The 18678-nt window shown below is 46.9% G+C and overlaps 1 pseudogene; it reads right to left on the bottom strand.

The window, feature by feature from the left end:
* Positions 1-3698: 3698 nt before the first annotated feature.
* Positions 3699-5913, bottom strand: LOC112548660 (annotated as a pseudogene).
* Between the last annotated feature and the right edge of the window lie 12765 nt (positions 5914-18678).

An 18678-nucleotide genomic window follows, 5' to 3' on the forward strand; every position in this document is an offset into this window, starting at 1 on the left:
TGTGTTGTTCGGGATCGATTCAGACAAAGTGTTAATGCACATAACAAGACATTGGCACAGCACCACACAGGCTCCCTCGGCCAATACAAAGTTCCCTTCATTCCTAGTTCTCCTAGGTGACCAGAAGGGAATAGATCGCAGCCCAAGGCAATTGCCAACATAGCTCTCTTCATACCAATAGCCGAGATTCTCAGGAAGTGTAAATTAGCAGAGTGCTATTGGGCTAGATCCCGATTGCTGTAAATCAGTGTCGTTCCACTGAAACCATTGGGCCAGAACCCCACGTGGAGGAACCTGGCATTGCTTCATTGAAACTCTGCTATTTTATACTTACTAGAGCTCACGAGAGAAACCCAAATAAAATCATGTGTTGAGAGTATGTTGTTATAGTGTAAAAAAAGAAAGAAAAGAAAGTATATTTTTGGAAGAGGATAAATTATTTAATGTAATATGTTTCATTTCATCTTCTAAGTCGATGCATCTGCTACTTGCAAGTAATCCACAATTACCAGATAAAGTTTTAGTGAACTAAAAAATCTATGACACTTTAATTTCCAACAGGCCTAAAGATTTAGTAGAGCCCAAGACACACAACATTTCTCTAAAGTGGCTATATTCTATCTAGTTTATTTATCAATTTTATGATGCATGACATTTCAGTCAGGGAAGTGTATAGGCATGCCATGAATGACACCTGCCTTATATCATATTGTCTTCAAGGCAGGATAGTATAAGAGAGCTCTGGTCCAGATTTGATTCCACCTCTTATTTATGCAAGTGGACTTGATTTGGTCCCCAGGCTCAAGGATAAGCCATAGCTGAGCCACCACCTGCCTTGGGATGGGATGGCTTGTGTGGTGATGGGTCGGGGGGGAGGGTGCGGGAGCACAGGGGAGACCATGTGTTGGGAAGGGGACATGGGAGAAAGTGTGGTGGATGGGTGGCAGGGAGTCTAGAGGAAACTGTCCAATCTGCCCCCCTGCCCCCTCCCCCCCAGGCTACTTCTCTCCTCCACCCCACTGCTTACCTTCAGCTTCAGCTCTAGCTCCAGCCTCTCTGGTGCTGACTCAGCTGGACCCAGCGCTGCCATTGCCGCTACTTCCTAGCTGGGCTGGAGCCAGGGCCACCATTGTTGCTGACTGCACCAGAGCCAGAGCTACCGCTCAGAAGGTAAGTGGTGAGGGGAGTGTGGGGAGGGGGGAGCAGCATGTGTGGGCAAAGCGAGAGCCACAGCCCTGGAGCACCTGGCAGCCACAATGCCTCCCACTACTGCCTGGACCAACTCACTCCTCCCTCCAGGCAGCCCTGGAGCATCCTAGGATACTGGAAGTCTTCAACCTGGGCAGAATAGCCGTGGGGAGTGGCCACACCTTAATAGAACAGGACACACCCAGTTTCAGCAAACTCCTTTTTATAATATCCTATACTAAAGGGTATATAGTTGCTATTCATTAATAAAGACTATGTAATTGGTAATAGTTACAATTCACATTGTACACAGCTTCATTTTCATAAGATATTTCAGTGTAGAGTTTAATTAAGTGATTGGATGGTATTAGTTAATAAAATTAATAAATTATATATAGTTGATATTAAATAAAGTGTATATCACTGGTATTATTATATTATATTGTTATAGTTATCATCATTGGCGATATGTAGGGGGCACATGTGGGTGTGTGTGCACTCCCTGAGATTGGCAGAGCACTCTCTGTGATTGGCTACCACCCCCGGTGGTGCCTGCGGGCATCCGCCACTCACTCCCCGCTTGCTGCTGACACTGCTGCCAGCATCTGTGGGTGGTCACCAACCACCACTGGCCACCACCAATGCTGCTGGCGGCTCTGTGGGTGGTCACTGACTGCTGGTTTGTGCTTGCTACTCTTCCCTCCTGCAGCCGACATTGCAGTGGCTGCCTGTGGGAGCTCCCCATTCACTGTCGCCGCTGCCTGTAGGCAGTCACTGTGCCCTACCAGCCTCCAGGGGCATGCATCTTTCATGGTTATCATTATTTAATAAAGTGTATGTAATTGGTTTTACTTGCAATTCATGATGAGCATGGCTTTATTTTAATAAGATATTTCATTTTAGACCTTAATTAAGTACTTGGATTGCTAAATAATGCATCAATTAAAGGCTTCCATGGGCTTAATCTCCTACCCAATGTGCCCAGTGAGCTGTTGCCTGGACTGGCTAGCTGCCCCCACATCCTCCTGGAATACTGGAAGACTTCAACTTGGGCAGAATAGCTGTGTGGAATTGCAAATGTACCCAATATTTTATTATGCTGAAGCATTCATAAGTAACTGCATATCCCAAAGTGTGCACTGTAGGAGAGAGATAATTCATTGCAGCATTGTAATCTGTGTCCAGCTGATCACTCCTGGGTCTCGGATCCATGCCTAGTGAAGGCTGTCAAGCAGGGGCAGGTAAAATACAGTCTGTGGGCTGGATCCGGCCCACCAGGCCATTGTATCCGGCCCTTGGGGACCTCCAGAGTTTAGAAGATTACAGTTGATCTGCTCTAGGCTGCCTGTCAAAGCTGCTGGATCAGGGGCAGTAGGACCCAGGGGAAGCTGGCAGGAGAAAGGCCAGCCTGGCCCCGCCCCCACCTCCACCGGGAAGTCTCTGCTTGCCAGAGCTTTCCCTGCGCAGCGGCTCCAGTACCACATGCCCAGCTGCATCACTGGACTGGGGAGCAGGGGCCCTAGTAGGGGTGTGTGCGTTCGTGTGTGTGTGCAAGCAGTGAGGGAGGAGGAGGGTGTGTGTTCATAGGGTGAGTCCCACAAGCACTCCCCCATACACATGCACCCCCCTCGCACTGCCATACACGCTGACACCCACACCCACACACCCCAGCCACCCTGACCCCCACAAACCCCATACCCACCCACAACCCATATAGCTACATGCTCCCACATGCTCCCTGCCCCTACATTTATACCCCACACACCTATCCACCCCCACACACACCCACCCCCTCATGTCCCCCACACCCCCCACAATGTACAAGAGTAAGAGTGCATTTGAAGCTGTTGTGCAATCACCTCTATGTGCACAACACAAACACGTGTAAATCAGAACAAAGTGTTGTTTGAATGAAATGAATGAATGTTGCAGAGGTCTGACTTTTACCATATCACTTAGTGTTTCTTTCACTGTTACTCCACTCCAAGCTTTTCCTCCACCTTCTCTTCCCCTTCCTCATTCTCAGTGCAGTGGGCTGCCAGTTGTGCAAGGAGGTCCACCTTGGGTTGAAGACCTTGCACAACATTCAACACAGGCTTCATCCCCTTCCCAAATAGTGGCCACAAGGTTGATCTTATGTATGGAAAGGCTTTGTTTCATGGCCTGTTTATGGTTCTCAGCAATTTCATTCACTTTGGCTCTCGATAAATGTCTTTTGTACTTTGAGCTGCTGCCATCAGTTGAACTTAAGACTTTTGGCAGGAGTCTACTTAATATTTCTTTCACAAATGTCATGGGTGCCACAGGAATACATGGGTTTAAAGTTGGTTTTGGCATCATCTTTATCATGCCAAGATTGGTAGGGAGTTTTTCAGTAACCCTAACACCTTCTGCTGTTGAAGATGAAGTAGGCAATGTCTTCTCCTCTGCACTGGCTTCAAATTCAGGTTTGCCAACTTCTTTTGCTGTTAAAGCTGCTATCCTATGAGCTAAGATATCTTTCCTATTTGTTAGGTCTCTGCGAACAAACATGTCAGAATCAGCTTGTTCTGCAATGCTTGTGCAAACTGAAGGGAACAGGTCTCCCATTGCCTGGCTATCTTCAGTGTGCAAAACTTCCCTTTCACTGATATGTTCATCTGTGTTCATCTGATGTTTGGACAGGAGTACTTGCAAAGCATGTAATTGTTACTGAAGGATGAAAGTAGAAACATAAGTCTTTTCTGCATCCAAATCCACAATTGGAAAGAGGGAAGAAAATGTTGACAAAAGATTTGCTGCTAGTTTTGCTATGATGAGAGAAACTATTTTACTAAGATCTGATGATAAATGGTTTGACTTATCCAACGGCTCAGTAACGTCTCTTAGTGCATGAGCGATGATATTGTCAGGTTTGGCACCGTGGTGAAGTGGTGATTCTCCAGAAAGAGAGCTCAGCAATGGATTCCCAGAGATCTCTTGGAAGACCAAGTCACACAGAGCTTCAGAAATAATCATACATACACTTCTGCATGTTGAATTTGGTCTGGAACTGTGTCAAAAGCTTGTTATAGACTGGATCAGCAGTTGTTTGAGTCAAATCATCCTCCCTGGAAGGCAGATGTTCAATATGCTGGCAAGAAGAGATCTCATCTTTAGTGATTTTTGCCATCACTTTACTGCTTACCTTCATGTGAATCAAGTCAAATTCTGCAAGTCCTGTTTTCTTTTCTGTAGAGGAAGATGTGCTGGTGGTGGAAGGCCAATGTTATGTAAGAGCCTGCTGATCACATCTTCCGAAAATCTGTGACACCTCTGCAGAGCAGATGGTGTGGGACGCTGGCATCGGGCCGTGCTTTTGGTAGCATCTTCTAAAAGTTTCTCATCAAATTCCCCAGGCTCTAGAGGTTTAGACAGAGCTGAAGAGGGTGCTTTTGCTAAGGGCTCTTCGTCTTGGTCATCAGTCATTTCTCCCCTGATCAAAACACCGAAGCTCTCTGCTGACACGCTCTTGTTGCTTTTCATGTCTGCACAAACTGAGACTCGGGAAGCACTTTCTTGCAGAAGGTCAGAGACACGTTGACGGGCAAAATTATTTACTCCAGTTTATGTGTCAGGGGAGAGACCCTGATCTTCAGACGGCTGCAGGTCTGTGACCTGGCATGCGGAAAGCTTATTTAGCACTGACTCAGCTACATCTGTACTGACCCGTGAAGGATCACTTCCAGGAGCTGCGCTGTCCTGAGCATGTAGGTTGTGTGAAGAGACCAGTTTGCTCATTAGTTCATCACATATTTCTTCCGAGAAAGCATCAGCATGAATACAGGTCGATGACTGCGTGGGCTGAGGCTCAGCTGTGTTTGTTGGCAGGGGCTTGCTGCGAGCTCCCTGCACTGCCTTATGCAGTACTTCCTATTCAGGAAATATCTTTTGGCGCAGTGAAAAGAAGAGCTTTCTTGCACGCTGCCCGCCAGTCTGGGGTAGAGTTACTCTGCAGACTGCCCTTGGCTTGGTCAGTGTGTCCAGGCGGGATGTACAAGGTTTGAGCCCCTGAGCTGCCATGTAGTAACTTGGCTTCCTGCTGCCCCCTCATGTGGGTTGTACAAGCTCGGCGACTTGAAGCTGCCTTGGGATTTCCCTGTCGCTTTGGACTGGTTCCTCCGAACCGAGCACTTTCCCCTGGACATTGATCTGTGAAAAGAAGTTTCCAAGAATGCCTCTTTTAGGGTGATCTGGTTTGCAGTAAGTAGAAATATCTCCCCTAATGAAACAGTTTTGTAATGTGCTGTCTTTTCTGGGTGATTCGTACTGAAAGTAAGTTTGTCTAAGAGGAAAGTCCGGCGTGGGATGCTCGAGCAGAGCTCCCATGCACATGCCCTCCCTGTGTAAACGAGCAATATTGCCAGCCTGATGAGCAGGTACCACTGCTGGTTCAGCCTCTGCAAGATTTTCTTCCCCAAACTCTCTGCCTAGGGGCAGTGGCCTGCTTCCTTTTGGAGACAGGCCAGGTGACTGCTGGGAAAACAGCGGGCTTGGTTTTCCTCTACTCCGTCTCTTCACACATCCCGGCAGTCTGCCGGCTCTTCTCTTTCTCTCTGTGAAGACAAACTTTGTGGCATTGGCCTCCTCTTCTCCGAAGTCTCTCTCAGCTATTTTTCTCTCATCATATTGTCTTACCGCTGGATGTACGATGTCTGGTCCCTCAGGCACAGACCACGTCCTTACATTTGTCATGTCGTTGGTCATTTCTTCGGTCTTGTCTTTCTGTAGCAGAAACAAATGAGAAAGGACAATAAATGTGTTCATTCCTTCATCCTCCCGTCTTTACCTGGCAACGGCTGTTTACTGGGTGCGATTCAAACTTTTCGGAGAAACAAGAACATTCCCATGAAAAGTGACAGGTATCACCAGAGCCTTTTGGACAGGCTGGGATATAAATCTAACAGAATAAAGATAGGCCATAGAGAAACAGCCGGTTCAGGAAAGGTCAGTGAAGGGCAAACCAGGATAAGCATTGCTTCTCCCCCAGTTTGTTTCTGAAGACCATGGAAGAAAATTCCTACCATCTAGATGCCCAGGGGAGGATTGTCACTGGTTTCATGATTCCCGCCCGTGAGCCTCGAGATGACCTGATTTGGCCAGTTTACCCTATGACACGTGTCGGGGGGCTGGGAGCTGGGTACACCTCTGGGCACACTCTGTGGGATGGACCCTGTGTCCAGAGACTCTGCCACAGGTCTGAGTGGGAAATGACAGCAAATCTCACTTCCACATCCCATATTTCAACAGTGCTGAGGCACCTATCAACGACCTCACTTCTCCTTATGGAAAAGAATCAATTAATTTGCAGACATGTCCTCCATTTCCTACCAAATCTCCAAGCTGTGCTCTCCCTGGGCAGTGCTGCTCCCTGCTGCTCCTCAGGATGAGGCATCGAACCACTGTGTCTGCTGTGGGGCATTTCTGCTGATCAAGGATTGCGCTGGCTTTTGCTAATTAACAGCCTAGCCCCTAGTGCAGGAGGTGAAGAGTTTTGCCCCCATTTTACACACCGCAGAACTGGGTCAAAGCTACTGTTTCCTAATCTGTGGCCGCTGGGCTGCAGTGCCTTCTATAGTGTTGTCGCTCTGTTGTCTCCCTTGGCTGAAGACAAGGGTCTCTGTCACACGACCAAACACAATACAGCACATCTTCCAGCATTATATCCTGCTCACTTCCTTCTGAAAAGACTGTGTGAGGTTGTGTGGAACAACGCCACGCGGGGACTCCTGCGCAGTGCACGGCATGGCCAGCTGCACGTCATCTTCCAGTTTGGACTGTTGTCGCTCTGTTGTCTCCCTTGGCTGAAGACAAGGGTCTCTGTCACACGACCAAACACAATACAGCACATCTTCCAGCATTATATCCTGCTCACTTCCTTCTGAAAAGACTGTGTGAGGTTGTGTGGAACAACGCCACGCGGGGACTCCTGCGCAGTGCACGGCATGGCCAGCTGCACGTCATCTTCCAGTTTGGACATCACCATCTTCCAGGTTTGACATCTCCCCGGGCCCTGACTTCTTACCTGAGAGGATGATCTTTTCTTGTTTGTGCCTTTATTAGCAATTGGCACAAATCTAGGCTACTGATTACCTGACATGAAAAACAATAAATTTGAGGATAGTCCTATATGTTGAGTGTAAACTGCTTGCAGGTCTAGGAGTCTGTGACTCATATTGTGCTATATAAGCCCAACTCCTGAGGGCAAGGCTAAAAAGCTTGGCCCTACTGAATTAAATGGGAGTTTTGGCATTGGTGTAGGCAGAGTTTTGCCTGTGGTACATAACCATTTTAATGGACAGACGGTGAAAAGACAGATACAACAGTGCAGACATCCCCGGGAGATCAGGACCTTCAAGCATTACACAACTCTGCTCGTCACATTTAAAATCAGACAGGGTTGTTTCCTTCTGTGTCGTACCCTGCTCCTGCAAACACTGATGCAGCTTGCTAAGAAACCAGCATGGGAGCAGCCCTGTTGAGTGCCCTGGAGTCGCAGACATGCTGAACTAAAACGTGTGCATGTTGTTAGATTGGGCTGTCGTCATCACCTTCTTTATGAAATTGGAAATAGCGTTGCCAGCAAATCCATTGGCTACCAGTGACCATTTACCCATTACCTCACTGAGGTATATATGATATATCCATATCCATATCCATATCCATACATTGTACTGTGGCTTGGCTTTGTTTCTAACCTCCAGTGCTGTAGGAAGCAGATGTTTGATTTTGCACTCTCTTTCTCGGTCCATGCATCGGATGTTTTTCCTCTGAGAAGCGTTTGGGTTTTTCATGGTCTGTGTAAACCCTGCCTAAATCTCATGAGAAACGTGTAAATGGTTGGTTAATATAACTTCTGTTGCGACCTATTTCTGCTCCACCTCCTCCTTTCCCAGGGTTTCTTTTTGCTAAACTAATGGTAGCATTTTTAACACATTCCAAGACGTTGCTGATACCTTTGGTGAGCTATAGCTTGGAGGTTTGCAAGGTGTTTCAGTGGAGCGTATCGCTGCTGAATTAATACAGGCCATGGTTCGGAGGGCACAATGAGAGTGGCTTGTTAGGGGGAGAGAGTCAGCACAGGGCCCTGGGGTCAAGAGAGCGCACCCCGTCCAGATCCTGGGAGAGACCTGAATATCCGAGTCTCCTCACTCCTCTGCTGGCAGCAAATTTCTGTGAGCCTTACTCATAAAGTGTCGTCCTCCCTCTCTCCCCCTCTCTCGTTAGATGGGTGGACACAGATTCTTGCTGTCGGTTCCTAAGTCAACTCAGATGGCACAACCCAGTCTAGTGTATTTAAAGGTCAAACCCTGCCCGCAATCCAGCTGGATGCCAGTTTGGTGAGACATGATTTAGCTTGTTTTTCCCAGGTGCTGTATTTTCCCAAGTGCTGGAAGTTACTTGTACACAGATGTTACAGTCGTAGTACGTTTGTAGAGTGGAGTGCCCCAACCGGGCAAGGCCAGGATGAGTGTTGCTTGTGGTCCTTAGCGTTTGGTCCCCATGTGATCACAGGCTCTGACACAATCACCACCACTGCCAGCACAGCTGCCACAGCTGCTGCAGCCAGCCCCCCCCTGCTGGTGTCCCTGCCTCCCAAGATGCAGACTTTGGTTGTGATGCCTCCAGTGTGTGGCCTGGGCTTTGCTGGGTGCATCTACACGAGATGCTGTGTTGCCATAGGTCATTGTGATGGTGACATAGCATTGACGGGCTCGTTTGCTACTGCACCGTAGCATCAGATCTGACCCATGCGGCGTTGGGACTGTGCAGAAACATTGGTCACAACTTAGGATTCGCCACTTCCATTTGTATTTTTTGTAATATTTTACTCCTATCAGGTGTATTCCTCATTATCTTCAACTTGCGGGGAGTAGATGATTAGAAACACTGATCGTGTAATGAGAGGTCATGGCCATATAACTACAGGCTTAATCTTTCCTCTCTGGCTGTATGGAATGGAACTGGATCACAATCACGCTGCGCTAGGCAACCCCCTGGCCATTGTCCCCTAGCATCACATGCTCTGCCCCGTGATTGGCTGTGTCTGTGCCATTTGAATAAAAGCCATATCCTTCCTCCCAGTAGGGTTGGAGGATTGTTCTCACCATGACGGGCTGGCCAACATGCAAGGATCCAGGTGATTTTAGGGACATCTTTTCTTGGACCAACTGAAGTGGGGAGTTCTTTCCCACCTATACAATTTCTATTTTTTCTGTCACATTTTTCTCCCAGTCACAGTCTTTTTGGTTAGTTCGAGAGGTTTCTGAGGACCGGGTGCCCCTCTTCTGTGCCCTTGTCTAACATTGCTCCCAAATTTGACATCTGGTCCAATAAAAGTCGCCTCCAAAAGTCCCCCCTTGCTTCTCACTTGCACTTTCTCAGAGACACTGAGTCCCTAGCCCCACGCTTGACCCTCAAACCGCTCCTGCTCCTGCCCCCCTGCCCCTTCCTGCCCCTGGGTCTCTGCCACCCACCGCAGCCTCCCTGGAAGGAACCTGAGGAGGATCCCAGTCCTTTGCTGCCTCCCCCAGATCCCGCCAGGCACTGCGCAGCTGCTCTGCAGAAACAGGCGTAGGAAGAGGGGAGCGGCAGGGAAGGGGGAACTCGAGGAGGGAGGAAAGGCCCCTGTGGAAGTCAGGGGAGTGGTGGGGGGCTCTTGTGGGGGCAGCAGCAGTCTGTGCTTGATCCCCAGTGCCGGAGACATGGAGCCCCTTTGTTTCAATGCAGCGGCACCCACGCCAAATTGACAGACAGCTGGACAGACAGACAGAGCTGCAGGGGAAGATGGGGATCAAAGCTCGCCGCCCATCAAAAGGGCACAACTGGCTATTTTGTCCCGAGCCCAAACATTGCAGAGTCCCTGACCTAGCTGAGATTTGGCAGAGCTCACAACTGGCTTTTACACCAAGGTTACTACCATGTTGTGGTGTGCTAAGGCCCCGTGACCTGGGCCTGAATTACAGGCTGTGACTGAGAAGAGCCACAACCCTGAACTCATTAACCAGGAGGGAGGGTTGGGGACCAGGCAGAGAGGGGCCCCATGCACCGCTTGGCCCAAACCTGAGAGTTTCTGGGGGTGGCTGCTTTGGGGCAGGAGGGATGGACAGAGAAGAGAGGTGGCCCTGGGACCAGAAATGGGAATCGGCTTCTCCCTCACCGGGATGAGCTTCAGCCAGAGAGACCTGCCACCATGAAGGTCTGTTCAGGTCTGAGCCTCTGGCCTGGGGCTCTGGAATGTGCCCGGCAGGCGGACGTCAGCCCTCTGTGAGGTCACTGACTCTGGCCCAATGCCTGGTGTCCTACTAATGCGTCTCTATGAGGTCACGGTCCACCCCGCTGTCCCCACCCAGGCGGGCTCATCCCCTACCCACAGCAGCCCCTTCACCGTGTAGTCCAGCATCTCCCTTATCCCATCCCTGACAGTGCCCAGTGCCAGAGGCTGGAGGGAACCGGACAAGAGACCCCATCCTGGACAACAGGAGGATGAGTCTGGCCGGAGAGGGGACAGTTCTGCCAAAGTCCCTGTGGAGAGGACGAGCTGCGCAGCAGGGTGGGTGACGAAACCAAGGGTGCTTATACATGTGCTCTGGGAGTGCATGGGGTGGCACTTTAGTTAGAGTGGCTCCGAGAGCTGCTCTAATTACATTCCTGGAGCATCACAGGCATCAGTGTCCCTGCAATGAAAAAAGGTTGGTGGGGTTGCTTTAACTACAGCTCATTGGAAGAACTTTAGTTAAACCAACCCACCGCCAGGTTTCAGTGCGGGGACCCTGATACAGATGACGCTGGAGTCTGCTGACGTGTGGTAATTACTGTGCTGCATCAGACTCACGTCCACTCCCACACGCTGCAATTACAGTGTCGGAGCAGCCGTGCTGCATGTCTACAGGCGCCCCAAGTGACAAAACCAGGGGCAGACACGGGAGTTGGGGTCCAGCCTCTGAATGAGCACTACCTAGACATGAAATGCTGGAGGCTGAGAGTTAGAGAGGAACAATGGAAAAAACCCTGGTCAGACCCTACTCACTGTCCCTTGCAGCAGCCACTCCCTGGGTGCGTCTACATGAGACACTATGTCACTGTAGCAATGAGCTACAGCAACACAGTTCATCACTATGGCTACGTAGCATGGGCAGGCACTACCGTGATGCTACTGCACAGTAACGTCAGAAATGGCCGGTGCACCGCCAGGACTGCACAGTACCACCTGCGCGGTGGGGCGCACATATAGACACACGCCCTGCCACTGTGTGACACTGGTATGTTCCTCACCCTTTAACACTAAAATACATTTATTTTTTACAGAAGGTCTTGAGATGACGTTAAATAAAATGCATTTTTCTCTCCTCCAGCGTCAGTTATAAGACAGAATTTTTAGCCTGGAGACTTTAAAAAGTTCACTCCTTTCTGATTTGTGCTATACTGGGTCCTTAAAGTAATGGTGGGGCTGCACTCAGAAACAGAATAATAAAACTGCAGTAAAAGGATTTGAGAGAGTTGGGATTCTTCTTTGGAAAAAAGAAAGGAAGGAGAAGTTGCATCATTTTACTTTGAGCACAGTTGTAGTCAATAGTGGCCTGGAGTTGAATTTTTTGGAGCAGGTTAGTAGTTAAATATCATTTTCTGATGGTTTCTTGCAAATCTCAAATTTAAATCACTGCTGTCTGAGAGTTTCAGGTGTCCACAGTAAAGCAAATTAAGGTTGGACCACATGTCTAAAATGCAACTCTTTGTAGGTCTTTTAAAGTGCTCGGTGACTGTAGATATTGGTGGGAGCCAAACCTTTTGGCAGCCATACATAGCACCGATGAAGCCTGTGTGCTCCCCAAGTGCCACTCCAATTCCGCCCCTTTGTTTCTGCTCCCTGCCCTGTGCTCCCTGCTGATATACCATGTGCCCGGCAAACCTATCTATTTTTGTGTTCCATCCCCATCCCTCAATTCATGCTTTCATTTCTTTGAACATCAGTGTCATCTGTCGTTTGGTTGTAACCTCCTGTTTCCTCTTAATTCCATAAAAAATAAATCTGGCCATTTAAGCATTATGAACCTCAAGAGTGAAAAGGTCTCCAATAAAAACACTTTTTGAAGAAAATCTGCTACTGCTCAATGTTTTCGGCTGTGCGGGGGGGTGGGGGGTATAAGGAAAGAGGGGGTTGGGGGAAGGGTTTCTGGTGTTGCTGGGCTTCTAAAGGATGTTCTGAGTCCTGTCATTTTTAAATGGGATTTGATTGGGACTTTAAAAACCTTGTTTTCTTAAGCTCTTTTGAAAAACTGATCCAGTGACAAGTCCATGTCATTTTTTTTCTCTACATTGTATAAAATGTTTTAAAGCTAAAATTATGCTGTTCAAATAAAGAAATGAAGCCAAGTCTTTTTTTCAACTTGGTTGCTTTTTTCAGTCCAAATGAAACAAATACTGAGATGAATGGTAGCAACTCTGCTTATTGGGTCAAGTGTTTGATTTAAGCCACTTCTAGTTATTTCCTGCCATGGCTCTTGGGTTGGCTACAAGCTTTTTCAGGGGCCGGTGTTCTGGCATGATCTGCACAAAGCACCCAGGGCTGCTCTTTTGAGGCAGTCTGTGGCTAGGTCAGATAAGCCATATTTGATGCTTCACACTTGAAATGAATTGGTGCAATTCTGACCTCGGGCGGATGCCAATTTTGTGGCATTTCTGAGGCTGGGATTTGTGCGGCAGGTACCAGGGAGAACCCAGGAGACACTCTCACCCACCCCGCCTGCCCCTCACAGCATTAGCTGGGGCAGGAGTTTTTGCTCAAACCATTTCTGTTAAAGGGATGCTGGGAAAGAAGCTTATTTGATTAAGACATCCAGGTGAGACTTTTCTTGGAGGGAGCTGACAATGAATTCCTGCCTTTAACCCCTTGTAGTACCTAATGCAATAATTACTCAGCAAAACCTAAATGACATTTCTCTTCCCTTCCCCCACCTCCAGATTGGTACACCACTTCCCGCCCTCTCTCGAAATGGCATTGTGGGCTTCGAAGGACGCTGTTAGGGTTTCCCTCGTGGTTGTGTATGGCTTCCCATGAATGTGGTAACAGGAGCCATCCACAACCAGACATTGTCCACGTCATTCTGAATACTGTGATTATATTGCACCGCTCGTTGAAACAATCTCGGCTCTGGACTTGATTCGGTGATTGGATAGGGACATTTGTGCTCTTGTCTGTTAATAATTAGGCCATAAGACATCGCTGTTGTCACTCCTGTGACTTGTGTTTGCACATTGTTGTTTAAAAGTGCTATGGTTCATTTTGCCAAATGTGGGCTCAACACCCTCTGTCTTTGCTTCTGCCAGATAAAATGTATTTGACGGGGCATGCACTGTTCCCAGTATCACTGCTTCCATGCTGATTAAATAACTCCAGTCCGGGAGACCCCAGACCAGAGCCAGCGCCTTTGTTTTCACTCCAGGTGAATTCTTGCTCTACTGTGCTGAGCATGCTGGAAGCTCAAGCATCTGTCTTCCTTTCTGTGCTGAAGTCTTAACGTACAATTGCACTAATACTCTTAACAATGGTGACCACTTCTAATGTAAATGGTTTGTCAATCTGTGGACACACAAGTGCACACAATTGTATTCATGAGGGCAATCTTTAATTCCTTCACTGCTATAAAGTGCATATCATTTCATTGCCATGGTGTGCCTTTTCTTAATAAATCATCTAGTGGTGCTACCTTTTCTGTGAAATTTTCAATAAACTGATGCAGAAAAACAATTAGACCAAGGAAAGATCTTAATGGGGTCATGTCAGTGGGTGTTCTTAGTTTATCCCCGGGACTCTTCTCATCCGGTCTAGGCAGTCTTGTTCCATAGTGCCTGTGATCAAAATATCAGCTATGTATGAGATAAGTTAGTATATCTTCATCATAAAGTGCACCCTGTATCTGATTCACATATTTATTGCAGATCACAAGGGCACCGTGATACCCTTGTGGCAATCGGGTCAATGTGTATTGTCTGTTCTGAAAAGTGAAGGTACACTGATGCCATGATTGGTTGTGCAATGGAATCGCACAGAATGTATTTGACAGACTGATCACTGGAAACCATGTAGTGCCATTTATAACTGCCACCATGATTTCAGGATACTGTGCTACCACCTGTGCAATGACAGGGGTTACCTTTTGTAAAGTGGAGTAATTGCTAAGGCACCAGGTTACCCCATCTGCTGTCCTGAAGGGCCATACTGGGCTGTTACACATATAGACTGTGTTTCTATAAGCACATTCGGATCAAGAAGGGCATTGACTGTTTTCTCCACCTCCCTTGGGAATGAATATTGTTTTTGAGGTGCTGGGCAGGTCCCTTGACCTCCACTTCTGCTGCAATACAACCACACTCCAGCTTGCTTCTAGCCCAGGCTGTCTTGAATTCTGCTGCCACATGCAGCATCCCTTTCCCATTCAGCAGAGAGGGCTTTCCTCAGCCTTGATGGACCTGTGACAGACTGCAATCTCAACAGCCTCTGTCCAATCTCTGGACTCAGTCAGTCCCTAACACAATTTGTGGTTGAGCAAGTCAGTTATTACCTGTAATTTCTTGTCATTGCTAAGCATTGCTAGTGCTGTTACAAGCACAGCATGTTCCTGCTACTTCTTGTTCCTTTTTCCTGCCCATCTGTGGCCTTCAGTCGTTTCTCTTACCTTACTGTTCCATTGCCCCAACAAATAGCACACATGTAGACAGCTGATGAAGGCAAATTGCTCCCAGTTAGCCCAGAGAGCAGGGTATGGGGGAACTGTCCCCACCCTGGGAAGCTGCCACCTAGATCCAAGCCCTGATTGTCAGTCATGTTGAGGAGATGACAATGATCATTCACTTTGTAGATGTGGCAAAATCTGCAGATGTGGATAATGCTGAAGTGATCATAAAGGAACATTTTGAGGGGGTTGTACCATCGAAGGAGACAACTGGTGCTTTTATGACTGAAAGCATTCTACAAGAGCTTGAAGGAATGTCACTATCTGTTGAGAACTCACGTGGCCAAGGCTGTGACAATGGGAGTAATATGTAGGGTAAAGACAATGGTGTACAAAGGAAAATAATAGAAATTAATCCTCAGGCCTTTTTTTTCCTTGCAGTACACATACTCTGAATTTGGTTGTCAATGATGCTGCCGGATGTTGATTGGAGGCAAGTACTTTCTTTGACCTAGTGCAACATATTTGTGTGCTTTTCCCAGATTCAACACAAATTGGGAAGTTCTTAGTCACTACGTGCCTTCTCTAACAGTGAAACCATTGAGTGAAACAAGATGGGAGAGTCAAAGGCCTTGAAGCCTCTTCACTATGAGGTTGGCAATATCTATCAAGCACTAACTGAAATTTCTGATGATACTACCCTCACAGAATCATCTGGCAATACAACACGTGCTGATGCAGAAGCTCTTGCAAATGGCCTTTCCAAGTTCAAATTTATGGTTTCACTCATTTTTGAGATCAACCTTACCAGCAAGCAACTTCAGGAAAAGGACTTTGACGTACGTTCTGCTGTCTGGCAACTGAAACGAACCAAAAAGTTTCTGGAGGAACGCAGGAGAGATGAAGGGTTTGAAAAGACACTGGTAGCTGCTCGTGAGCTTGCTGAAGAGTTAGAGCTATCAACAAACTCTGAACCAGAACCAGTACGCGTTCGGAGAAAGAAGCAGCAGTTCACATATGAAGCAAAAGACAAGTCTGTTCAGGACCCAAAACAAAAATTCAAACTAAACTTCTATTTTGCAGTCCTTGATACTGCAATACAGTCGGTTAAAGAGCAATTTGAACAGATACAGCAGCTTGACTCAGTCTTTGGTTTCCTCTCTGATGTCCACAGTTTGCAAAAGAAGACGTCAAAACACGTAACGGAACATTGCTTGAAGCCAGAGTCGGCTTTCCAGCACGGCAATTCTAACGAGATTGATGCTGCAGATTTGTGCAGTGAACTGCAGGCTATTTCACAATGACTTCCAAAACATCTTACACCTCAGTTTATGTTCACAAATACATTTCAGTACATCTTGACAGACAGTTTTCCCAACATCTTCATTGCTCTCCACATTCTCTTGACTCTCCCTGTCTCTGTTGCTAGTGGGGAGTGTAGCTTCTCAAAGCTAAAATTGAAAAAGACATACCTTCATTCTTAAATGCTGCAAGAGAGACGTGCTGGACTGGCCACCATGTCGATAAAACATGAAATAGCCGGAAAACTTTGCTTGTGTTACTTGTATCACAAGTATTGCTTGTGTTTTCAGTTTCACAAATTCAGAAACAAGTTCTTTAACACAATGTTCTAATTTTTACATAAATGTTCATGCAGATTTTCTTTTCATTGTACATGTACTATAATAAATTCTGTTAGAGTTTTTGCAGTATAATTGTGTTAGGGTTCATGAAAAGGGCGAAACAATCAATACAAATAATTGTTTTCATTGTTTTATTGTTCATTCCGAATATCAAATAAGTACGTGTAAAAGTTCATTCTAGACTTCTCATTGTCCTTTATATTGGAAATGGTGGGGGTGCTCAGGTACACAGTTCACCTAGGGCACCCATTACCCTTGGATCAGTCCTGGTCACATTATTTCCATCTGAACTACAAGAGAATCTTTAGACCCTGATTCCTCCACTACCCAATCAAGGGACTTTCATCAAATCCATCCTAAAACCTCTTGTCACCCAAAGACCAAGTTTTCTCCAAGACACAACAGACTTTCTATGAAAACTTATACACACAGACCACCTTTCCAGCAATACCCTCCTATCCACCATGGATGTTGCCAGCTCATATACCAATGTCCCACACCAGGATGGCATCCAAGCCTGCCTCACATAGCTACAAAAGAAAGATTACATACAACTCAGAGTACAGACCTCAAGATATTGCTGAACTTATACACTTCATCCTCACATGCAACAACTTCAGTTTCAACAACCAACACTTCCTTCAGACCATAGGCACAGCTATGAGCACCAAAATGACCCCCCAGTATGACAACCTATTTATGGCCCACCTGGAAGAAGAATTCCTCAAGAACTGCACCATCAAACCCATGCTATACCTTAGAAATACAGATGACATCTTCATCATTTGGACCAAAAACCTGCAGCCTCTAATTGATTTCCATCACACATTCAATAATCATCACCCCTCCATCAGACTAGCTCTTCAATAATACACCACCACCATTTCCTTTTTAGACGCCATGATCAATATCCAGACTGGTCAAATGCAAACCACCATATACCTCCTGCGAGTCTTCCTGATTCACCCCAGCTGCCAGCCTCTCACTCCTTAATGGGGATTAACCTCACCTGCTGGGGCTCCCACATGCTGGCTGGCTCCCTCAAAGTGGCATCCAGTGCCCTGCCACAACCCTAAACACACCAAAAAAGCTGTAATATACAGCCAAGCTCTCCGATACCATGAATTTGCACTGAGGAGAATACCTGTGATTATCACTTCATAAATATCAAGAGGGCTTTCACCCAACAAGGAGACTTCTCCAGAGAGAGAGATCACGCTTTTGAAAGAGCCACCCAGATACCATGCAGAGAATTACTGCAGTACAAAAAGAAAAGCCCCATGAAGTGCACATCATTAGTTTTGACACCATCCTTCCCTGGAACCTATACAGAAAATCCTCAAACAATTGCAACCCATACTAGAAGAAGATCCAATTCTTAAAGAGATCTTTCCAGAAACACCCATCCTAGCCTTTAAATAAGCACTGAACCTCACTAATCTCATCACCAAAAGCAAACTTCCTATGGCCCAACGCACATTGAATGGATCCACACCTGGCCAGTGCAAGAAATGTTAAATCTATCAACACCTCTCCACCACTCCCATGATAACTACACTCATAAGAGAACCAGGCATTACATGGGGACCTACTGACTATTTGCAGTAGACAGTGTGCTAGCCAAGCAGGTATGCAGCAGTGTATGTATGTCTGTTTTGGAGGTGCTCTTGCATCTGAATCACAAAACAGGTGGCTAGCAAGTCATGACTGGTCAGAGCATTCTCCACCACTCCTTGTGGAATTGAGCTACTTCCTCCTGCATTTAATAGTTATGGGATAAAATGGATGGAGGGGAATGGAGTGCAGAAGTTTCTGCTCCAATAGGAAAAGGCACCAGTGTAGAAACCAAGGGCTGCTCCCTTCAAGAGCAACATCCTTCTCAATGAGCCATATACCCTCTGACTTCCAAAAGGGGCTGATAGTAGGGAAGCCTCTCGCAGTTTATATAATAACCTAAACATCATTCTTAACAATTGTGCCATGGGTATTTATCACCCTCTCTTCCTTTTAATGGTCTTGTTCCATTAATTAAGCTATCTTTGGCAATTTTGCTGTCTTTTAGCTACTCCATGTTACCTCTGATTTCATATCCCTATACACTATTTTTAGCTCTTTTCAAAATCCTAGATCAGGCCTTGGAGTTCAGTCTTCAGCAG

This window comes from Alligator sinensis, unplaced genomic scaffold (genome assembly GCF_000455745.1).
Source record: "Alligator sinensis unplaced genomic scaffold, ASM45574v1 scaffold893_1, whole genome shotgun sequence".
Lineage (NCBI taxonomy): Eukaryota > Metazoa > Chordata > Crocodylia > Alligatoridae > Alligator > Alligator sinensis.